Source organism: Chiloscyllium plagiosum, chromosome 25 (assembly GCF_004010195.1).
Source record: "Chiloscyllium plagiosum isolate BGI_BamShark_2017 chromosome 25, ASM401019v2, whole genome shotgun sequence".
Taxonomy (NCBI): Eukaryota; Metazoa; Chordata; class Chondrichthyes; order Orectolobiformes; family Hemiscylliidae; genus Chiloscyllium; species Chiloscyllium plagiosum.
This window is the reverse complement of record NC_057734.1, coordinates 52776146-52782045: the sequence shown is the minus strand read 5'-3', so window position 1 is coordinate 52782045 and position 5900 is coordinate 52776146. Positions and strand designations below refer to the sequence as shown.

The 5900-nt window shown below is 51.6% G+C and overlaps 1 pseudogene; it reads left to right on the top strand.

Annotated features, from left to right (window-relative positions):
* Positions 1-2212, top strand: part of LOC122562438 — an 88353-nt pseudogene extending 86141 nt beyond the window's left edge.
* The last annotated feature ends 3688 nt before the right edge of the window (positions 2213-5900 follow it).

Here is a 5900-nt window from a genome sequence, read left to right as displayed (position 1 = left end):
AGGATGTGTCAGGTTACAGCGGGATATAGATAAGCTGCAGAACTGGGCAGAAAGGTGGCAAATGGAGTTCAATGTAGGTAAGTATGAGTTGATTCACTTTGGTAAGAGTAACAAAAGGATGGGGTACTGGGCTAATGGTCGGATACTTGGTAGTGTGGATGAGCAGAGGGATCTTGGTGTCCATGTACACAGATCTTTGAAAGTTGCCACCCAGGTAAATAGTGCGGTGAAGAAGTCATATGGCGTACTGGCTTTTATTGGTAGAGGAATTGAGTTCTGGAGTACTGAGGTCATGTTGCAGTTGTTTAAGACTCTGGTGCGGCCGCATCTGGAGTATTGTGTGCAGTTTTGGTTGCCATACTATAGGAAGGATGTGGAGGCACTGGAACGGGTGCAGAGGAGGTTTACCAGGATGTTGCCTGGTATGGTAGAAAGATCGTATGAGGAAAGGCTGAGGCACTTGGGGTTGTTTTCATTGGAGAAAAGAAGGTTTAGGGGTGACTTGATAGAGGTGTACAAGATGATTAGGGGTTTAGATAGGGCCGACAGTGAGAATTTTTTTCCACGTATGGAGTCAGCTATTACAAGGGGGAAAAGCTTTAAATTAAGGGGGGGTAGGTATAGAACAGATGTTAGGGGTAGGTTCTTTACTCAGCGAGTCGTGAGTTCATGGAATGCCCTGCCAGTAGCAGTGGTGGACTCTCCCTCATTATGGGCATTTAAGCGGGCCTTGGATAGGCATATGGAGGATAGTGGGCTAGTGTAGGTTAGGTGGGCTTGGATCGGCGCAACATCGAGGGCCGAAGGGCCTGTACTGCGCTGTATTCTTCTATGTTCATGACGAAGCAGCTTATGATGGTTGGATCAAGGATAGTTACCTGGAAGATACCTGCATTGTTACCCAGGGGCAGACACAACTGGCCTCCAAAAGTTCTTGTAGGAGATCCTGAGGAACAGGATTTACAAGCATGGAATGGCATGGATTTATTAGAGATAGTCAACATGGCTTTCTGCTTGGGAAATCATGCATTTTCTGAATTTTCTGAAGGTATAACAAAAACGATTGTTGAAGACAGAGTGGTAGACGTTGTGTATATGGACATCAGCAAAGCATTTGACAAGATTCTGCATGGTAGACTGTTTATGAAGCTTAGATCACATGGAATCAAGGAGGAACTAGCCAATTGGATACCAAATTGGTTTGAAGATAGGAGACAGGGTAGTGGTAGAGGGTTGTTTTTCAGTCTGATGGCCTATGACCAGCAGAGTGCCACAAGGATCGGTGCTGGTTTTCTCATTTATATAAATGATTTAAAAGTGAATATAAGATATAAGATATGGTTAGTAAGTATGCAGATGACACCAAAATAAGTGGCGTAATGGACAATGAAGAAGGTACAACGGAAAATTGAACAGATATGCCAATGGGCAGAGAAGTGACAGCTGGAGTTCAATTTGGATAAATGTAAGGTGTTGCATTTTGGTAAGATGAACAAGGGCAAGGATTAGACAGTTAATGGCAGGGCACTGGGGAGTGTTGCTAAACAAAGAGACCGAGAGGTGCAGGTGCTTAGTTCCTTGAAAGTGGAGTTGCAGGTCGACAGGGTGGTGAAGGTGTTTGATGCACTTGCCTTCATTCGTCAGAACATTGAGTGTAGGAGTTGGGATGCCATGTTGTGGCTGTAGAGGACATTAGTGAAGTCACTTTTAGAATACTGTGTACAATTCTGGTTGCCCTTCTATAGGATAGAATGTTGTTAAATTTCCAAGTGTGCAGAAAAGATTTATAAGGATGTTGCTGGGACTGGAGGATTTGAGACTGAATAGGCTGGTGCTTTTTTTCCTGGAGCATTGGAAGCTGAGTGGTGACCTTAAAGAGGTTCATAAAATCTTGAGGGACATGGATGGGGTGCATAGTCAAGGATGGGTGAAATCCAAAACTAGAAGATATAGGTTTAAGTTGAGAGGGGAAATATTTTAAAAGGACTGAGGGGCAACATTTTCACATAGAGGGTGGTGCGTTTATAGAACTGGACCCCTCCAGTGGTCCCCAGCATTTCAGGTACCATTCTTTAGCAATTAATTTCACTCCAATAAACAGTTGGAGATGCAAGGTACTGCAAAGTCTACAGGCCCTGACAACATTCTGGCAATAGTACTGAAGACTTGTGTGCCACAAATTGCTGCTCCCCAAGCCAAGCTCTTTCAGTAGAGTTATAACATTGACATCTACACAGCAATGTGGAAAATTGTCCAGGTATGTCCTGTAGATAAAAAGCAGGAGAAATCTAACTCAGACACTTGTTGCCCACTCAGTCTACACTCGATAACTGATAAAGGAATGGAAGGTGTCATCAACAGTGCTATCAAGCAGCACCTGCTTAGCAATAACCTGCTCAGTGATGTCCAGTTTGGTTTCTGCAAGGGCCACTCAGCTCCTAATCACATTACAGCCTTGGTTCAAACATGGACAAAAGAGCTGAATTCCAGAGATGAGGTGAAAGTGATAGTCCTTGACATCAACACTCAATCCACTGAGTGTGGCATCAATAGCCGAGCAAAACTGGAATCAGTGGGTATCAGGGGTAAATTCTCTGTGGGTGGAGACATATCTGACACATAGGAAGATGGTTGTTGGGAGGTCAGACATCTCAGCTCAAGGTCATCTCTGCAGGGGTTCCTCAGTGTAGTGTCTTTGGCCCAACCATCTTTAGCTGTTCCATCAATGACCTTCCTTCCCAGTCACATGCTGGGGAATTGTGGGGCCATTCCTAGTCTCACACTGGGGGGTATTGTGACCATTCCCAGTCACATGCTTGGGAGGTAATGGGACCATTCCCAGTCACATGCTGGGGGGTTATGGAGCAATTCCCAGTCACACGCTGGGGGGTTATGGGACCATTCCCAGTCACACTCTGGAGGTTTTTTTTAGATTAGATTAGATTAGATTAGATTACTTACAGTGTGGAAACAGGCCCTTCGGCCCAACAAGTCCACACCAGTCACATGCTGGGGGTTTATGGGGCCATTCCCAGTCACACCCTGTGGGGTTATGGGACCATTCCCTGTCACACGCTGGGGTGTTATGGGACCGTTCCCAGTCACACGCTGGGGGGTTATGGGGCAATTCCCAGTCACACGCTGGGGAGTTATGGGACCGTTCCCAGTCACACTCTGGGGGGTTATGGGACCATTCCCAGTCACACTCTGGGGGTTTATGGGATCATTCCCAGTCACATGCTGAGGGGTTATGGGGCCATTCCCAGTCGCACCCTGGGGTGTTATGGGACCGTTCCCAGTCACATGCTGGGGAGTCATGGGGCTATTCCCAGTCACATGCTGGGGGGTTATGGGGCCATTCCCAGTCACACGCTGGGGAATTATGGGACCATTCCCAGTCACATGCCGGGGGGTTATGGGGCCATTCCCAGTCACACCCTGGGGAGGTATGGGACCATTCCCTGTCACATGCTGGGGGGTTATGGGGCTGCTCTAAGTCACATGCTGGGGAGTTATGGGAACATTCCCAGTCACATGCTGGCGGGTTATGGGGCAATTCCCAGTCACACCCTGGGGGGTTATGGGGCCATTCCCAGTCACACCCTGGGGAGTCATGGGGCTGCTCTAAGTCACACGCTGGGGAGTTATGGGACCATTCCCAGTCACATGTTGGGGAGTCTTGGGGCTGTTCCCAGTCAAATGTTGGGGGGTAATGGGTCCATTCCCAGGCACACCCTGGGGAGTTATGGGTCCATTCCCAGTCACGCGCTGGGGAGTCATGGGGCTGCTCTAAGTCACACGCTGGGGAGTTATGGGACCATTCCCAGTCACAGGCTGGGGGGTTATGGGGCCATTCCCAGTCACACCCTGGGGAGTTATGGGGCTGCTCCCAGTCACATGCTGGGGTGTTGTGGGACCATTCCCAGTCACATGCTGAGGGGTTATGGGGCCATTCCCAGTCACACTCTGGGGTGTTATGGGACCGTACCCAATCACAGGCTGGGGAGTTATGGGGCTGCTCCCAGTCATATGCAGGGGTGTTATGGGACCATTCCCAGTCACATGCTGGGGGGTTATGGGGCCATTCCCAGTCACACCCTGGGGTGTCATGGGGCTGCTCCCAGTCACACGCTGGGGAGTTATGGGACCATTCCCAGTCACATTTTGGGGTTTATGGGGCCATTCCCAGTCACACCCTGGGGGTTTAATGGACCGTTCCCAGTCACATGCTGTGGAGTTATGGGGCTGCTCCCAGTCACATGCTGGGGGTTATGGGGCCATTCCCAGTCACACCCTGGGGGGTTATGGGACCATTCCCATCACATGCTGGGGAGTTATGGGACCAATCCAGTCACATGCTGGGGGTTATGGGGCCATTCCCAGTCACACCCTGGAGGGATAACGATCAGTCGCATTCTGGGGAGTCATGGGGCTGCTCCCAGTCACACGCTGTGGAGTTGTGGGAACATTCCCAGTCACATGCTGGGGGGTTATGAGGCGATTCCCAGTCACACCCTGGGGTGTTAAGGGACCGTTCCCAGTCACACGCTGGGGAGTTTTGGGGCTGCTCCCAGTCACACGCTGGGGAGTTATGGGAACATTCCCAGTCACATGCTAGGGGGTTATGGGGCCATTCCCAGTCACACCCTGGGGGGTTATGGGTCCATTCCCAGTCACACGCTGGCGAGTTATGGGTCCATTCCCAGTCACACGCTGGGGAGTTATGGGTCCATTCCCAGTCACACGCTGGGGAGTTATGGGGCTGCTCCCAGTCACAGGCTGGGGAGTTATGGGACCATTCCCAGTCACATGCTGGGGGTTATGGGGCCATTCCCAGTCACACCCTGGGGAGTTATGGGGCTGCTTCCAGTCACATGCTGGGGGGTTATGGGACCGGTCCCAGTCACATGCTGGGGGGTTATGGGTCCATTCCCAGTCACACGCTGGGGAGTTATGGGTCCATTCCCAGTCACACGCTGGGGAGTTATGAGGCTGCTCCCAGTCACAGGCTGGGGTGTTATGGGACCATTCCCAGTCACAGGCTGGGGGGTTATGGGGCCATTCCCAGTCACACCCTGGGGAGTTATGAGGCTGCTTGCAGTCACATGCTGGGGTGTTATGGGACCATTCCCAGTCACATGCTGGGGGGTTATGGGGCCATTCCCAGTCACACACTGGGGAGTCATGGGCATGCTCCCAGTCACACGCTGGGGAGTTATGGGACCATTCCCAGTCACATACTGGGGGTTATGGGGCCATTCCCAGTCACACCCTGGGGGGTTATGGGACCATTCCCAGTCACATGCTGGGGAGTCATGGGACCAATCCAGCCATATGATGGGGGGTTATAGGGCCATCCCCAGTCACACCCTGGGGTGTTATGGGACCGTTCCCAGTCGCATTCTGGGGGGTTATGGGACCGTTCCCAGTCACATGCTGGGGAGTCATGGGGCTGCTCCCAGTCACACGCTGTGCAGTTATGGGAACATTCCCAGTCACATGCTGGGGGGTTATGGGGCGATTCCCAGTCACTCCCTGGGGTGTTAAGGGACCGTTCCCAGTCACACGCTGGGGAGTTATGGGGCTGCTCCCAGTCACACGCTGGGGAGTTATGGGACCATTCCCAGTCACACTCAGGGGGTTATGGGACCGTACCCAGTCACACGCTGGGGGGTTTTGGGACCACTCCCAATCACATGCTGGGCATTTATGGGACCATTCTCAGTCACATGCTGGGGGGTTATAGGTCCATTCCCAGTCACATCCTGGGGGGGTTATGGGACCGTTCCCAGTCGCATGCATGGGGTTATGGGACCGTTCCCAGTCACATGCTGGAGAGTCATGGGGCTGTTCCCAGTCACATGCTGGGGGGTTATGGTGCCATTCCCAGTCACACCCTG